The sequence below is a fragment of the Pongo pygmaeus genome, chromosome 7, assembly GCF_028885625.2.
Source record: "Pongo pygmaeus isolate AG05252 chromosome 7, NHGRI_mPonPyg2-v2.0_pri, whole genome shotgun sequence".
Classification (NCBI taxonomy): Eukaryota; Metazoa; Chordata; class Mammalia; order Primates; family Hominidae; genus Pongo; species Pongo pygmaeus.
Window position 1 is genome coordinate 151,331,274 of NC_072380.2, and position 19,264 is coordinate 151,350,537.

Consider the following 19,264-nt stretch of genomic DNA (forward strand, 5'->3'; position numbering starts at 1 on the left):
AACAGATGAGGAAGAAAAATGGCTGGTGCTGCACTCCTCTTCTCTTCTGCCTTGAACACAGATGTGATGTTGGGAGCTGTGGTCATTCTACTGCAACAATGTGACAACAAGGCAATAGCTAAGGATGGCAAAGAATAACTCCACCCTGAATCTCAGCTCTTTATAGACCCTGATTCAGATCTGGACTGAGGTAGGGCTCAGACTCCTGCAGAGGGGGGCCTGGCATCGTACAGCCAAAGCTCCTGTATTCGGAGAGCTTGGGTTTTCCTATTTTCTCTTCCAATCCACAGCAAAGGGAACTGGTGAGATAAGGATCGGATGCTCATTTAAAAAACAGGGAGTCAATCCTTTGTTATAAGTTTCTTTTTTTTAATGTCAGTCACTGGTCACCTCCAGGCTAGTTAAGTAAACAGGAGTTGAAGCCACTATTAGTCATGTATACTCTTACGTAAAGCTGACAGCAGTCCTGGCTCACACTGCAAGGCAGCTGAGATCTGCAGGGGTGTTAAGCACACACCTGAGCCAGGAAGTGGACCAGGGTGCTGGGGACACATCCTGGTCATCAGGGAAACAACTCACCAATTCTCATTTGTAAAATAAGGAAATAAAGCCAGATGTCAGCAAAGGTCTGTTTCAGTTCTAAGATGTTATGACTTTTTGTAGTGAAGAGATTACAAAAATTCCTTTCCAGAGGATTTGAGAAGCCCAGTGACATGATGAAGGCAGAGTACGCACACAATAAATTACCACAAACATATTTAAACATGACCTCAGGATTGACATTTAACTTCTCTTGGTTTTCAAGTCCATGTCAAAGTAGGCAAATGAAATGTTAAGCCAATACTCTAATTCTATAGAGCTAGCTATTTAGGACCTGTGCAAGATTCCTTATACATATTGCATTTAACCCTGAAGAGAATACTATGAAATGAGTAGGATCACTCTCTTTGATAAAACATGAAGCTCAGACGTCAGTAGTCTATGTAAATCATCCTAGGACCTCACAGACAACCATGACTATTGGGATTTAAACCCAGGCCTGCCTTCCTCTACAAGACATAGCCACACTGGCACTGTCCCTTGATTTCTTTTTAAAACCAGCACATACTCAAAAATGATGATCTTCTCTCTGTATTGTTCAACCCACGAGGGTGGGAGAGGGTTGCTAATAACCGCCCACTCAGAGCAGCATGATTCATGTGGCTGTCATCCTGCCCGAATGACACAGATGAGCTGTCAGCCTTCTCTCAGAAGCCTGACTCAACTCTATGACCAGCTGAATCAATTATCCAAGGTTGGCTTGATAGATGATGATAATAATGATGATGATGATAATGATGATGATGATAAATCCATCAATGTAAATACTTCCAGAAACAAAGTAGAAATGAGAAGAAAAAGAAAGAAAACGAAGTATTGCATATATATGTAATATGTAATAATATACATTAAAAGTATTCCACATATATGTACATATACACATATGTACATATACATATATGTGGAATACTTTGTTTTCTTTCTCTTTCTACTGATTTCTACTTTGTCGTATACCAAAGGCCATTTGGGGACAACACATTGTTCCATTGCTCTTGGCATTTATTTTTGTTTTCGTAACTGTGCAGAATACTTTCCTATTTGGTAGAGCAAGTTACGTCTAAGTTCTTTCAAGGATTCACGAGGGTGGGATAAAGGTTCCAGTGTTCTGCTACGAATGAAGTCAACTCCAAGGGAGGCAGTTTTATTGCTGAGTGCATAGTTTTAAAGAGAGTCAAGAAAGAACTCCGGAGCTGTGGGTTTCCAACTGTCACCCAGAGGGTGTGCAGGTCCTAGAATGCTACCTGGAGTCACTGGGGAGAGGAGGGCAGGGTAAATGCCAGGACATCTGAGCCAGGCTCAGGACCCCAACTCATGATTTAACCCGAGTAGCTCTTCTGTGTGTCCATTTTCTATATAGGAGTTTTCTGTTCAACATCATTTGAAAAAAAGGGAGTTGGTGCCTTTTAATATAACAAAGAAAATGCTAGGGAATTATGCATCTGGCAAGCACCAGCGTGAGGTGCAAAGAAACAAGGTAGGTCAAGACATGGAAATGAGAGGCGGGAGGTCCAGAGAAAATCTGAAGCTGGGTCCAGATTTGGGGAAAGTCACCGCCCAGCCCATGGCTGAGTTTCAACCACGACTTCTCTGATGTTTCTGAGTGGTCAGTATCTATAGTTTCCTCTGTATTCTCACCCAAAAATTAACTAACAGCAGGCTATTTACATTACATTTTCATAATAATTGAAAGACCAAGAAGTAATAATAAATTATTCCCAAAAGAACATCACAACACTCAAAATGTTTATGATGCCAGTCCACCGGCACATCTGTGTTAATAAATAAAACCGAAGATCTCAGTTCTAAAAGGAAGTTTCTATTCCTAAATTTTTGGTGAAAAGCACATATGGAGTCCTTGCTTCATCGGGTTCTGTTGCTAAGCAGGTTGGAGGAAAGAGAGATAGAAAAGAGATGGTAAGTATCTTCAAACTCTTTCAAAGCTAATGGGGATGAAAAGCCCAAGTAGCAAATAATTATAATTCAAAGGAGAACACACACAGTTAGAGCAGCGACAGTAGGAAAGACAGGGCCAGCCAGGAGTTAGAAAAGGGAGAGACCACTGAATCAAGGAACTCAAGGGTGGGAGAGAATTGTATTAGGAAAGGGGGTGGGTGTTGGGGCCTCCAGATAGAGCAAAGTCCACTGTAAGAAGTTTCATAGCCATGGTGAAGCACGAAGAGCCTGGAATCCCAGCTCTACCACCTCCAGGCCGCAGCATCTGTGCTTCAGCTCCTCTGGGTAAATGGCTGGTCTGGGTGTTTTGAGGACACCATGGCATAATTTCTGGGGTGAACGCACAGCGCTCCACAAATACCAAAGGTCCTGTAACCAAGTGGCAACTCAGGAGGAGCGCAATGAGAAAGAGGAAGTAGCTGGCATGGGCACCTCTTTCAGGGAGGGAGTTAGTAAAGAGAAGCAGTAGTAAGATGTAATCTAAGATGCTGCAGAAGGGAAGGAAGTTTCAGAAGGAGGAGGCTTGAACTTGACCCCTGAGCAATCCTGAGGAGAAGGGTTGAGTAGAATGAGATTTTAAGATATAAAGAAAGGCCCACTAGTCAAGAAACCCTTTGATGGGTAGTAATTATCATTATTAAAATAACCAACATGTATAGGGCACTTAAAATAGCAAGTATGCTGCATTTTTGAGTTGTACGATCTCATTTCATTTGTCTACAACTGCATGAGATTATCAGTACCTTGCATTTATTTTAACAGAAAAGGAGACTGAGGCTGAGCACGTAAATGTCTGTATTCACTCATTCCTTCATCAGGTAGTATTTGACTGTCAGAGCCACGCATCAGGCACTGCTAGACAATGGAAGTGAAGACAGGAGTAAGGGGCATGCCATCCTAGACCTTAAGAAGGTTGCAGCCTATCATGGTGGATGGGGAGATGGCTGAGACATCACTGAGCAAATATCAGCCCGATGGATACATGGCTTGGACCTGACGCTCAGGATAGATTCTTCACTCCCTCCTGAGACACAAATGGACATCTCTTTGGTCTGTATGCTTTGTTCCTAGGGTACGGCTTACCAAATAACCTCCTTTCAGATCCAGAACTTCAGACCTCCAGGCCTCTCAAAAACCTCCCCCCAACACATGGCACAGGATGCCAAGAGAGAAAAACAATACCCACCCCTTAGAACAGAGGTTTAATTTGCATTTCTGAGCCCTCTGGCCTCAGTGATCTCCATAGACAGGGTCCTCTTGGGTGTCTTCTGAACACATGAAGCATTAGCCATAGAATTCTGGACAAAGCGAATATTCTAAGAAAGGAGGGAGGAAGACAGGAGGTTTGCCAAAGTGACAGTGAAATTCCGAAATGGAAAAAACCAGAATGGAAGGATTTCAGGATATTCTTCCATCATCCCAACAGAGATCCTTGCGGCTGGATGACAGTGGGCCCACTGCCCAGAACATCAGAAGAGAAAAACAAGTCAGCACATATCCTCACAGGAAAGGCATCCAATCATTCTGTACTGCCGCAGTAACTGCCCCGGCTGCACTGCCCCCTACGCTGGCCCTGGAGTGTGGCCCTCTGCACAACAGACAGTGTCTTTCTGTACCTTGGCACTTTGAATTTACCTGGCCATATTTTAAGACTTTTGCGAATGCAGAAGAATACATTCGGAAGTTGGGAAGAACTATCAGCGTTACTCATTATTTAAAGAACAATTAGTGAAGAAACAGCCACAAGCTGGAATCACAGGCTTGAGGGCAATTTTGCAATTAAGAAAATTGGAGGCTGCTGTTTCAGAAGACAAACTGTCGAGCCAAAAGCGGGAAGAGAAAGGGATACACAAACCGAGCCAGGCTCTTGCGGTATCCAAGTCAATGCTGGGACCCGATTTAGGTAGTTCTGAAGTAGGGGGAAAGGAAGGGAGCGGCATTCATTGAAGTTGCACATATCAGGTGTTTAGACCCAAAGGTCATCTGCCAATTGCCTGTCATGGTCCTTTCCTAGTAGGTGCTTATGAAGTGCCCACACTACACCTGGCCCTACACTTAGATCTAGCAGGCGCTGCAAGGAGTCCATCATATCCCCAATTTACAGATGGAACATCTCAGGCTTCAAGGTCACTTTGTCCTAAGATCACATGGTAAGTAAGGGGCGGTACCACAAGAGAAACTCAGGGCTGATCAAATCCAAATGCTTTGTCCTTTTCACTGATGGCGCTGCCTCTCTAAAATCCTCTCTCGTGCCCGTGCATGCTTTCTAACCACCCAGAAATGCAATGCCTATTCTTTGGCCTCTCTAAGTGTCATCGTTTCAGGCTTGAGCCTTTGCCCAACCCACTCTTTGCTTAATGCAACTGCATGCAGCCAGCAGAACTCCAGGAGCCCAGCCCTACAACAGCAAAAAGCCTCTCTCCTCTCAGCTGAGTGTGACTTGTATCCAGCCTCCTGCTCAGCCCTCATCTCATGTTCACCTGGCTGCTGACTTGTTGCTGTACATCCTGGTGCAAGTTTCACCTGATTTTTTTTTTTTTTTTAGATGGAGTCTCTCTCTCCGTTGCCCAGGCTGCAGTATGCAGTGGTACAATCTCGGCTGACTGCAACCTCTGCCTCCCAGGTTCAAGCGAATATCCTGCCTCAGCCTCCCGGGTAGCTGGGATTACAGGTATGTGCCATCACACCCAGATAATTTTTTTTTTTTTTTAGTAAAGACAGAGTTTCACTGTGTTGGCCAGGCTGGTCTCGAACTCCTGAAATCAGGTGATCCGCCTGCCTCGGCCTCCCAAGGTGCTGGGATTACAGGCATGAGCCACTGTGCCCGGTCTCACCTGATCTTTTAAATCTGATCGATGGCTTTAGCCTGGACAGTATGTTCTTCCCTCTTCCAACAAGAGCTCTAGGTCTTGCTCATATGCAGAGGACCTGGAAGGGGCCTGCAGTGGAGGGTAAAGGCCCTCTGAATCAAGAAGACAGACTGGACCCTGCTCTTGACTCCTCTTGTCTGGCACTGAAACTAAGACAAATCAAAGCAAGCAAGAGAGCTGCACTGTGACCCAGTTAAAGAGAGTGGGTCAGAATCTCGGTCAGGAGAGAGAAGTAGGTCAGTGGCAGGCTGAAAGCAAAGCAAACCTGGAGATGAAACTGGAAAACCCAAGAGATGATGCCTGTGAGGAGACAAGAGCAGGAACAAATGCACCAGGAAAGGCAATGTGACCAGGTGGGCCGCTGCATCCAGAATCTGAGATTCAGAGTGGAGGATGCCACCCTCATGTCCCCTGATGATGCTTTCGTGGAAGAGTGGGGGCCTGGCACTAGAATGTGTTCACTAATGTTAGCTGGAGAAATTAATGACTGAACAACCGAATTTAAATAAGAATGACGTTGTGTCTTACAAGATGAGAAGTAAGGACAAATTAATAATCTATGCCAATGCAATGAGTGATGTATCAAAAATCACTCTATTTTTAAAGCTCTTGGTTAACTGTATGGAGGGCTGGGATGTTCTGTTTAATTTACTTCACGTCTAGTTCAGGAGATGAGCTAAAAGTTTTACGTCAACCTCAGCGGTTAAAAGGTTTTTTATTTCCTTTCCTGAATAAGTATAGTGCAGCAAATTTATATAAACTTTACTTTGATGATTCAGGATCAGGGAGTTGTGTCATCAGTGAAAGGCTGACTATGAACACATAGAAATATGGATTAAGGAGGTGTGACAAGGTGGGATCCCAAGCAGATCCCAGAACTAAAGATGGTGATAAAACATCCTATCTGGTTGTTTTCCCATAATTCATCCCCTCACTCAAAAAAACAAACTCCGAATTAGTCATCGGTCACTAAAAGTTCTAGGTAATCATTGTCTTCCCAAAATATGATTGGAAGATCCCATCTGGCCTGTGCTATAAATGTGAAGAAATTGGAGAACATAGTCTGTGATTCACTGCATGCTATCTTATACCAGTTGCTGCTCAGTCTAACCGTAGGGTTCACCAGGGGATGAACAGAACAAGAACCTTTAAAATTGGGAACCAAATTTCAGACATCTCAGGGGCATAGTTGCTGGACTATTGAACTTATTCAAGGGCCCTCGGCCTGTGTTGTCAAATATGGTAGTCACTAGCCACATCTGGTTACTTACATTAAAATTAATTAAATGAAATGTTAAAAATTCATTTCCTTTATTTTACTAAGTACATTTCAAGTGTTCAGTAACCACGTGTGGCAACTGGTTACCATAATAAACAATGTGTATAGGATATGTTTTATCACCACAGAAAGTTCCATTGGACAGTATTGCCTTAGACCTCACTTCTAGTGCTTCTGAAATACAGGGCACAGAGAACCATGGTAAGTGACACTTTGAGAAAACAATCAGACAACTCCAACATGTGGAAATTTGTGTAAGAAAACTGGCTCACACTCTCAAATAGTCAATGTTATGGGTGCAGTGTTGAGAAGGGAAATTTGGAGGACTGTTGCAGATTTAAAGAGAATAAAGATATAACATCAAAATAAATTCATGTACTTAGATTAGATTCTGCTTCAAAAATATCTGTAAGCAAATTTCTTGAAAAATTGGGAAAATATGAATGTAGAGTATACATTAAATAGTATTACGAAATATCATTTATTTACTTCAGTATAATGTCACTGGAGTTCCACTGAAAAATGTCTTATTCCTAGGAGAAGCCTGCTGAAGTATTTAGAGTATACTGTCTTAAAGTCTGCAACTTATTTGCAAATGATCTAGAAAAATATGCATATGCATAGTTTATGCAAAATATGCATTCATATGCTGATAAAGAAAATATTACAAAATGTTAACAATTGTTAAACCTGGGACTAGAAACTATGGGTATTCATCGTGCCTTTCTTCAACATTTCTGGGTGATTGAAACTTTCATAATAAATTTTTGTGAAACAACATCTCTATGGAATTTACGGAGCCTGACATGTGTCAAAACTCCAAGGCAATTTGTATTTGAAAGCCCTTTTTGCTTTCCTTACCTAGTAATGGAACATTTCCATTCCTCTAACACTGTTTTATTTACATGGGTGTCAGGAGATCAAATGAGAGGAATAATTTTGTTGCGTTTTCTGAGTCCGCTGTTAGCTCTTCATGACTCTCTATCTATGGACAGAAGAAAGCCTGCATATTTTACTAATACGAAACTTTCAACTTGTGTCTCCCAATCCCAAGCCAATCAATTTCATTATGAGCCCATTTGATAAACTTTCTTTATTTGCCACCCATCACTCTTCCTTTTTCTTTTTGAATAGGGTGTTGCAATTTACATGCAATATTTACATTTCCCCATTAAATACCAGGCACCTCATTTCTCCTGTATCTGTCACAACTTGCTTTTGATTCAGCCAGCTGTAACCAGAGAGCCTCCTCTTAAACATCACAACTGAAAATTTAAAAATTTTAGCATTTTTTTCCATTACTTTCAAAGGGAAAAACCACAATTACTTTTGCACCAACCTAATAAATATATTAATTGAAAATTGCAGGCTGGATACGGTGGCTCATGCCCGTAATCCCAGCACATTGGGAGGCCGAGGCGGGCAGATCACCTGAGGTCAAGGGTTCGAGACCAGCCTGGCCAACAAGGTGAAACCCCGTTTCTACTAGATATATAAAAATTAGCCAGGCATGGTGGCGCATGCCTGTAATTCCAGCTACTCAGAAGGCTGAGGCAGGAGAATTGCTTGAACCAGGAGGCAGAGGTTGCAGTGAGCCAAGATATAGCCAGTGCACTCCAGTCTGGGTGACAGAACAAGATTCTGTCAAGAAAGAGAAAGAGAAAGAGAGACAGAAAGAGAAAGAGAGAGAAAAAGAAAGAAAAAGGAAGGAAGGAAGGAAGGAAGGATGGATGGATTGTGGTTTTTCCCTTTGAAAGTAATGGAAAAAATGCTGAAAATTTTGAAATTTTCAGTTTTTAAAGTTTCAGAAAGAAAGGAAAGAAAGAAAGAGAGAGAGAAAGAAAGTTACTGGAAAAGAAGAAGAAAACATGAAAGGTAATCAAGTTCCTGGGATTAAGGAACTCGATGAAGGGTTAAAAAGGAAGTAGCATGATTGATCAGACCTAGGAAACAGAAGACAAAATTTTTTTACGAGGCAACCAGTGACTAGGCACATCTCTGAATAGACCTAGGTGACTTAGGTGACAACTAATTTAATATAAAGCCAATGCTGATTGAGGACCCTGAGAAAGGAGCAGGGTGTGTGTGTAACATCTTAGGAACTAGGGAAGCAAAGTAGGAAGAAAAAAATCAGGGAAACTGAAAGCATTAAGCTCGCCTATTACAACTGGACAATGGGCTTATACTGATACCAAGAGATGGTTACAGAGACCGCTGCCAAGAAATATTAGAGATTCCTCAATTAATTATGTAACTGTATTATGTCTTGAGGCAGGTGGCATAGCAGGACAAACACAAGATTAGAAAGAAGATACAACCTCTCTGAACTGTCATGCTAATGCTACCTAACTAAGGATTAATATTTTGGGGAGAAGAAGGGCTGGGGATTTTATTTTTGGCTTTTTAACAGACTTACATTTACAGTCCCCAACACTGAGCTCTCAGTACATTCTTAAGCTAGCAGCATTAATTGAGAAAATATAATAATAAATGCAAGGCAACTAGCACATTGGCTGACATGTATGCACTGATCCATTCATTCATTCGTTATTAACTCAACACCTTGGATGTGGTGGCCAGTGGGCTAGGGGCTGGATTCCAGATATTGGCAAAAGCAGACACATTCTCCTCGACGTGGAGTACGCAGGCTAGTGAATGAGGTAATAAAATAATTATAGAAATAAATGCAAGACTTAAGGAAAACTGCTTTGAAAGGTATAATATCTGAACTGAAATATAAAAGACATGAGTGGAAAGAAGCATTGACTCTCAGGCAGGAGCCCTAAGACAGGAGAAAACACAAAACTTTAGAAAAATGTCTCCTAAACATTTTAGAACACACATCACAAGCCCAGACACAAGAGCAGCAACAAATGCACCAGGAAAGGCAATGAGACCAGGTGAGTATAAAAACCATATACACCTGCATACACAGACATAGATATTATATTCTCTGTGCATTTTATATTTATACATTAAATAATATCTTAAGTCTCAGTATATTTAAAGGCAGGAGCTCACTGTGGCTATGAATCAGTGTAAAGCCCTGGTTCAGATGGTCTTGCGGATGATATTTTTATAATGTATTATCAAATATAATTAGATCGAATTTGTTTTTTAACTTGTGATGTGTCTGGAAAAAAGCTTTTACTTGATTTCTATTCATCATGTAATTATCAGTATTGTCTTCAATCTGCGGTTTCCTTGCGGGAATCTTTCGGAGTCACTTGTTCATTTTGTTAAGGCTGTTTAATTAAAACTAAATACTATAATCCACAAATCTACACAACTGGGTACTAGAGACAATGCATTGTCACAATAAAGCTGGATTTGAAAGGACAAGTGAGGACATCACTCCAACTTGCTTTGTTAGGAGTCCCCCTTCCCTCAAGACACTGGTCACACTACATGTGACGTCTGACAAGTAGACAGGCAAGGGTACTGAAATCATGCAGAATATAAATATTAAAGAGCCCAATTTCTCATTTATTTTATAATTACAAAACCAATATAAAGGAAAGTTCTAGCATTTTCTCTCTGTGCTCCAGTGAACTCTCTTAAGCATTCCCTGAAATGCATGCCTCTCACTCTGGAAGCCACTGTTTCGGGAAAGCACTGTGTGGGGCTGAGAGGTAAACACATTATCATGCACACAGACAATGCTGAAATGTATGCTCTTAGTCTTCATGAAATTGCAAAGCCTTGTGGGGTTCCTAGAGAAAGGTGAGAGGGGCAGGATATCATCTCCATTCTGAGAATATCAAATGCACCACAGATTTGGGGCAGAGTGTGGCTGGTATACATGAGGAAATCATTAAGAGAATAGGACTGCAATAGAGCTGAGAGATGATGGTGGCCTCACGAGGGTCATCGAGGGAAGGATGAAGATGGAGGAAGATTAGAAGGACAGAGATGGACAGGTGATAGGATGGTGACACAGGCATATATGGAAACGATGACTTTTGCTTCTGGCTTAGGGAAACAGATGGACAAAAGTACCATTTACCCACTGAGACAGGAACCTCAAAGAAGGACAGATTGTAGAAGTAAGTTTGGAACTTGTTGAGTTTAAGGTGCTTTGAAATGCACTCCTAAAGAAATCCAGCAGGATGCATGGATTTATAGAAATGCAAGCACAATTTAAAAGTGAGAAACCTATGGTAATTTAAACCTTTGAAGTAGATAAGAACACCTGGGATTTGCATTTACCATAAAAACATCAAAGGATCAAAGTATATACCAGAGAGGAACTTAGCATTTAAGGAGTAAGCAAAGAATTAGAGATAACGTACACCACAATGAAAACAAGTATTATATGACAGGTAGGAGGAATTGAGGAAAGAATGAAATCAAGGAAAAAAATAGTGAAGAGAAGTGATTCACAGAAGGAAGACATGGTCAACTTGGTCACCATGCAAAGGGGCATCCTTCCAAAGATCTAAAGAGTGAAATGTTTCCAGTGAAACTGGCAATTAGAAGACTGGTGATTTGCACAAGGGCATGTTCAGTGGGAAAAGAATAAATGAGAAAATGGGGACAACAAGTTGAGACAACCTTGTCAAGACTGGGTGTGCAGGACCGAGAGAGAGGACAGAGACAGGAGGGGACACAGTGTGTGTTGAGGGGGAATGTAGGGATGGCCATGTGGTTTGATAAGAGAGATAAATTTCTACAATGTGTATATGTTAATGAGCTAATGAACTGGGGCTAGAAGAGAGGAAGAGGTTGACCATTCTGAAGTAAGAAGGAATATCACAGGTAACAAGTTCCTTGAAGAAGAGAAGGAGGCTGAGATCCAGAACAAGAGGGAGTAGGGAGGATCTGGCCTTAGAAAGAGGCCCATTCTTTCCAGGAAGAGCCACATACAAATGAAGTGGTATGCAGGAGTACAGGGAGATTACATAGGGACAGTCCCTGCGCTGTTCTGGTTTCATTTTGTTTCCCTAGTGCAGGAAGTGAAGTGGGTCTCCTGTCAGGTTCGAGCACACGTGGTGGGAGGTAGACAACGCAAGGAGGGTATAATTTGGAAGATTTTGAACAACTCAAATTCCAGTAGAGAAAGAGCAGAAGGAGAAAAAGCGGAAGATAAAGAGTAGAGGAAGGAGGTGTTAAAGGGTTGTCCAGCAATGTTAAGAACTGAGCTAAGTTTTAGAGACTATGGATTTCAATTGGCACCATTCCACAATGTGCACGTTGTTTCCACTGACAGCCTGACAGCCTCAGCAAGGGGAGTCCCACGTTTAGAAGGACTCAAGACTGAGCGCTGCTAGATGCAGGTATCATGGTTTGTCTCTGCTGATTGGTCTGTTAATGCAGATGCATTGATTGACACTGCCTGATGTCTCCCCTCAAGACCAAGAATGCATGTTGTATCACAAATGGAGCACATTTTATCTGGAGGTCACATATAAGTCCTGCACATCCATGATAGAGCACGTGGATATGGGGAATTCTAGTCAGAAGCACAGTCATTAACATGAATTATTACATTCTGGAAAAATAGGAATAAACTGAGATGAATTATTTCTTCTCAACTCAAACCATTTCCACCTTTTGTTCCACATTAGATTGTGATCATGTGATCTGCTTTTCTCGTGACGACTTAAGGCCTTGCATGAATAATGAGAGAAAGCAGGATCTAGTAGGAGAACCTCAAAGTGAGCACTAAGAATAAAACATGCTGACCTAATGTCTAGCCTGACCCAACAGACAGCCACACCCTCGTTGCCCCAGAATAATTCACAAAAACCTAAAGTCTTCTCATGGCATTCCCTTGCTTAAAAATCCTTCAAGAATCCGTGGTACATACAGAATCAAGCCCAGCATCCTTAGAATGCTTTACACAACCCTCCTGGATAAGGAGATAAAGTCCCTGCTGCTTCCCCAATCTCTCATCCTACTCCTTCCCACATAGATCCCATCTTCCTATAACACAGAAATATATACCTCAGAGAATTCTAAACTCACAGCCATTTCCTTCCTAACTTCTAAAAGATGGTAGTTTTTGTAATAGAAACAATATCCTAAGCAGTAAAAGCCATTGCTCCAACCAGATTCAGCCTAATATCCTCATCCTGAAAAGCAATTTCCTAAAGGCTTTCTAGATGCTGAAGACAGTTATTGATTGCCAATGAGAATAATGTACTGGTAATTCGCTAAACAATCAGGAGATCAGCCCAGTCACCAGCAGCTTTAAGATACAATAGTGAAAACAAATAAGAACAGAATTGTTCGTAACTCACTGATAGTCATGTTTAATTTTTTTATCCACTCATGTGAGAGACAGAGAGAGAGAGAGAGACTTTTCAATCATAATTTTATTGTTTTAATTCAGTCCAAGCATTGTATAAGTGTGCATAAAACTATAAACAGAAGCCATCCCTGGGGACCTTGGCACTACAAGTGAGTGCCTTGGGATACATTTGTTTGTTATGCACATTACATAAAGATCAGCATTCCATCTTTTATTTGACTATATCAACGTGTCTCAGGCAGAACTTTAAATAGATTCAGTGATTCTATCTAAGGTTTGCAAAACCATTGTAGAGTCAGCCAGTCAACAGAAAACAAATATAGCCCTAGTTCCTTCCTTGCAGTGCAGCGAGTTTAAATTTGTCCTGTGGAATACACAGTCGGGAGTGTCGCCTGAGTCACTTGTGGAGGATTCCATAGATGGATGAACAAAAAGTAAGGACGTTGAGGCCAGACAGACCCCACGAACATTCCAGTTCTACCAGCCATTAATGGTGGAACCTAGGGCAAATTATGTACTCTCTGAGCCTCAGTTTCTCTCCTGCAAAATGAGAGTAACAGCATGACTTATGATACATGTTTGTAAGGAACAAGTGAGAAAAGGGCAAGAGTTCAGTATAGACACCAGTACATAGTAGAGATCAATCATAACTTCCTTCCTCATGCCAGTTTTATTTCTGTGTTATTCCAGCTATAAAAGATGCAAGCTTGTTGGGGACGTAGGTATGATTTTACTGTGAAGAACTGAAGCTGTCATCCTGAGAATCCCCTGGTCTCCTTTCCTTTGAATTGAATGCCTTTCCTACACACAGTCACACAGCTCAAATCCTAACTTTATTTGGGTCTTTGCTCAACCAACGACTCTAACTAAAGCAGCAATTCTCTGCCTCCTCTTCCCTTGTTGTACTTTACTGCATTATGCATTTTACTTTTTGTTATATGTTGTAAATATTTATGTACTGTTTGACTCCTTCCACTAGGGCTGAGAATCTGGGGGAATGAAGGTTCGTTCTGGACTCTTCCCTCTCTATTCCCAATGTACTGAACAGCAACCATCCCAGAGTAAGCACCAGGAAGTATTTGTCAGCAGTAAATGAATAAAGTAATTCACATACTAGTAATCCTTAACCACTCGGTTAATTGTCAGCCTCTTGCAGGATGCTTTTCCAGACCTGTCTGTGACACGCATTCTCAGTATCACTCACTTTGGGACAAAACCTTGTGCTGTTACCAAGTTTTGTAACATTTGCTCTTTTTTGCTTCTAGATTAGTGAAAAATATAGTTTGAAAGCCATAGCTTATATTTGCTAAGGATAACAGGGAGACAGAAATAGCTGGGTAGTTCAAGTCAGCATCTATTAACTGAGGCACCAAACTTTGTGCAAGACTCTGTTGGTTTCTGCAGGCTCTTTTTTCTCCCTGACCCTTGCAAGCTGGTTTTCACACCACCCATAATTCTGTCTCCTGCCCTCTCTTTTATCTTTCTACAGGAAATGCTGTAACTGGGGAGTCACATCAAATCTCATGAATTCAGCCACAATCTTCACATCAATAACCCCTGAATTTCTACTTCCAACCCAGACGTCGCCCAAAGCCACAGACTATAGAGAGCTCTTAATGAGGCACCATATTGCCAGCTCTCAAAACTTCAGTTTTAGTCCTCCATTCTCCCATGTCTGCAAGTAGCATCACTACCATCTACCATCTTGTCATCAAACCCAAAACCTCAGAGTCAGCCAAGATTCAACACCCAAGGTCAATCTATCACCACGATCTGTCAATTCTAAATCGGCAATATTTCTAGAATTTAGTTACTCAATATCCACTGCCTCTGCCTCAGTTCAGGACCTCACTAATTCTTACCTCATTGATGGTATAGGTATTTTCTTACCTTGAAAACAAAACACTGGCACCACGAAATGCTGGTAAGGATGTGGAACAACAGACATGTTTTTATTGCTGGTGGAAATGCAAAATGGTACATAATAATTTGCTTGTTTCTTACAAAACTAACATACTCCTACCTTACAATCCAGCAATCATGCCCTTTGCATGTACCCAATTAGTTGAGAATTTATGTCCACACAAAAATCTGCATATGAATGTTTATAGTAGCTTTATTCATAACTGTCAAAACTTGGAAGCAACCAATATGTCCTTCAGTGGGAGAGTGGATAAATAAACTATGGTACATCTAGATGATGAAACGTTATTCAGCACTGAAAAGAAATAAGCTATGGAGCCATGGAAAGACATGGATATTACTAAGTGAAATAAGCCAATAGGAAAAGGATACATCCTGTATGATTCTAACTACACGATATTTTGGAAAAAGCAAAACCAAGAAGACAGTAAAATGATCAGTGGTTGCCAAGGGTCTGCGGGGATTGAAAAATGAAAAGGCGGAGGACAAGATTTTTAGAGCAGTGAAACTATTCTGCATGATACTACAATGGTGGAAACATATCATTAAACATTTATCAAAGCCAACAGAATATGCAACACCAAAGTGAACCCTGATGTAAACCATGGATTTGGGGTGATAATGATTTGTCAAGGTAGGCTCATCAATTATAAGAAATGAACCACAGTGAGGTGGATGCTGATGAGTGGCTGTGCATGTATGGGGATGGGGGATGTGGGGTATCTCTCCACTTTTTGCTCAATTTTACTGTGAACTGAAAACTGCTCTAAAAAATTAAGTCTATTTAAAACAAAAAAGGAAATAAACACAAAATAGCCTTTCATCTAGCCATATGAACCCATCATGAACCTATTGAATCAATCTCCCGCAGAACTCAGGAATAATTTTTAAATAAAAAATATAATCAGCATAACCCACTTTCAGAAAACCCTTTCATGCTTTTCATAGCCTAGCCTATAAATTAAAGGGCTCTGGGCAAACAGTTAGCATTTTTTTCCCCTTGTACATTAAGAATCTGACCACTGGATAAATTTTCTAAGCTGCTTTCCTGGAAACAGATATATCACTTAAACAAAACAGTACTGCTTCTTGTAAAATGACCCCTGTTGTTAAGAGGACTAGAACTGGACTTGGATAACTATAGATACCTGACGAAGATTCCTTACTTTGGGTTTTCCCGATTATGGAGACTCCTATAGTTAGCATGAGTGAAGAAGCCAAGAACGGAGAAGCAATGCCTATGGAGTTCTTATGAGAGATAAATGGTTCCTGAAAGGCATGAGACTTTTAAGCCATGTGGAACCTTAACCATCCAATGTACATCATTCTTCCTTGCATCTGAGCTATCTGCCATGTGGCTGCTGCAAAGGCTCTTGCTAATGAGGAACACCTGTGATTCCTGAGTAGGCAGATGTCAAGTGTCACCAATGGTTGTCCTATGTGTCTAGTTGAGACTAAGAAGAACCCACTCCCCTTTTACCCTTCTCCAATAGAACAAACTATTTACATTTGCCAGCCAGGATCATGTAATCTCTTTTCCCTGAGCTTTCTTGCATGTCCTTACCTCTTCTTTGTCACCTACCAATTCTCTTCCTTCAAGCTCAGCCGCAGAGTCACCTTCTCTAGGGATACCATACCCTACACTGGGTGAAGAGCTCCTTCCTTTGGCTCCCAAATCACCACAGATCCCTCTTACCCTACGTTTTCATCATCTGTTTGTTTATCTGTTGCCTCATTATGAGCTGCCTGATCGTCATGGCTACAAGGTCATGGTAACCTTTGATGGCTGACAATGCCATTTTTTGTAAATGTAAGCTGATTCTGTCACTCACACTAGCAGGCACTGCTAGTTTCTCAGCCAAAATCTATCCTCCTTTTCTCTCTAAACAGAATGGTGACATTAACTGACACCTAAATTCAGACAGGCACTTCCTCAGATGCCCTTTTGGCCAATGGTAGCCATGAGGGCCAGTTCAGTCTGAGAAGATGTTAGTGAAAGTCTAGTGAATGGAATTAGGAGAAAGATACTTTGTCCTGATTCAAAGAGATAAACTTTGCTGACATATGCTTTTGCTCTTCACCCTTCCTGCTTCCTAAATATCAGGAATATGGACATCATGTCTGATTATAGAGCAGAGATCTCATGGTCATGAACCAGAAAAAGACAGACATACAGTAAAGATGTCAGAGAAGAGATCCTGGGAAACCTGGGTTCTTGACAACTTCCCACAAGTAGCAGCATGAGTCAGATCTGTTGTTGCACGAGAAAAATAAAACCCTATTTGGATAAGCCATGTCGTGAGGTTTTTGTTATTCCAGCGGAACCCCGTGTTAACTGGAAGAAAACTACACATAATTTCTTCCCCCAAAACAAGATGAAATCCCAACCCATCCCCCTGACACTCCCTGCATCTCAGGGTCTGTATACCTTATCAGTCCCACCTCCTGCCACTAGTCACACATGCTCTCTGAGCCCTAGTCATTCTAAATGTGTTAACAAGTGCCCCTGAAAACCCTGTCTTTTGCTATAGGTCCTTGTCTTTGCAAAGGTTCTTCTCTGTCCTTTGAATGCCTTTTTCCCCACGAGCTTTGCCTGAAAGTATCCAACTGGCCTATCAACATTATCAACATGGGGGTACATATTACCTCCTCTTTAAAGCCTTCCTTGATTCCATAGTCCCTCATTCCCCTGAACTTCCAGAGAGCACCGTATGGTTGCTTTTGTCGCAGCAATTAATAAATAACTTTCAAATTATTTGTTTTATCATCTCCCTTCTCCACCAGAACTTGAAACCACAAAGAACAGTGATCCTGCCTTATCAGGCATTCAACATAGTGTTGAAGGGTGCTTCTAAATACACTGGCTCTACCTACCAAAGTAGTGACCCTGATCTCTAACTCTACAGATAAAATTGGGATGGCACTAGGTTAGCCACATAAGACAACCCTAGGGATATAATACTACAAATAATAAGGTCCCTGCCCTTGGGTGAGTGTTGAGGAAGACATGAAAACACATTTCCCATAAGGAGGGGAAAAACAAACCATTTTTCAATACGCTCACAGAGAAAACATTTCTGCCGGCAGATGTGTGGGTTTTGCACACTGAGCAATTCTGACACTAACTGCCTGGGGTCAGTGCAGACCCTGCAGGTTAAGGGCTCAGACCCCTAACTTCAGATGCCAATGGAAAGTCCAGTTGTCATCTGTGCCTCTGACCAGCTCTATGTCACAGGTTCCCACAACCTCCTCATCAAGTTTAACGATTTCTTAGAATAGCTGGCAAAACTCAGGAAAACATCTACTTACATGTATCAGTTTATAACAAAGGATGCAACTCAAAAAGCGCTGAAAAGAAGAGATACATCAGGCCAGGTAAGGAAAGGGGTGTGGAACTTCCATGCCCTCTCCAGGCAGCCACCCTCTCAGCACTTCCATGTGTTCACCAACCAGGGAGCCCTCTGAACCCTGTCCATGTGGGTTTTTATGGCAGTTTCACTACATAGATATGATTGAATAAATCATTCACATTGGTAATAAATTCAGTCTCCAGCCCCTCTCCTCACCCCATCCTGGAGGTTGGGAGGTCGGGGGTCTGGCAGTTCCAACCCTCTAATCACATGGTTGATCCCCTTGGCAACCAGCCCCCCCTCCCCCCGTTTAGGGGCTTTCCAAAAGTCACGCCATTGATAACAATTCAGACAATGTTGATAGAGGCTTGTTATGAATCACAAAAGTTGCTACTTTCATCTTTATTGCTCTTATCACTTAGGAAATTATAAAGGTTTTAGGAGCTCTGTGTCCATAACTGAGGACTAAAATAAAAATTTATATTTCCTATTATATCACAATATCATATGACCCTGGAGTTGGGCACCCTATGGATTAAATAGATAATACATGCGAAGTGCTTAACATAATGCCTGCTAAAATAAATTCAACAAATATTAGTTTTGGGGATGATGATGATGATTGTATATTTGTATCCTCAGCACTGGACTTGGACTACAGTAGGTGCTTATTAATATTTTTTGGATAAATAAATGAAACAAAACTTGGGTCTTTTGTTCTTGCTTCTAAATTACACAGAGCTCTAACATCTCAATACAAAAGGAACACAAAAATCAAATTATATCCCTGTGCACCTAATTTTCCCACAAAAACACCTCCTGATGTTTATCCCCCAAGGCCTACCCCATCAGGGAGGCTCAATTCCTCATTGAGACAGTCTGTTTCTGAGCACAGTGAGGCCCTGGGGCAGCCACTTTGCGGGGAGGTTCTCAGTGGTGCCAACTGTGCTGGCAGGACTGGGTCAGTAACAAACACAGCTAAACAACACAGTCATTCATTGGATCTGGATGTCCATGAGCCTCTGGGAGTTGAGCT

General features: G+C 41.5%; 1 protein-coding gene across 7 annotated transcripts in view; it reads right to left on the minus strand.

The window, feature by feature from the left end:
- FAM135B (family with sequence similarity 135 member B) overlaps positions 1-19,264 on the minus strand; it is a 364,859-nt gene that overhangs the window by 327,640 nt on the left and 17,955 nt on the right. Inside the window, exon 1 of one of the 7 annotated variants that reach the window (XM_054498899.2) lies at positions 16,443-16,544. The exons of 5 other annotated variants lie outside the window; for them this stretch is intronic. The gene's annotated coding sequence lies outside the window, so the exon portion shown is untranslated. Of the gene's footprint in view, positions 1-16,442; positions 16,545-19,264 lie in introns of those variants that run through there. One more of the 7 variants, XM_054498900.2, reaches the window with a different exon arrangement.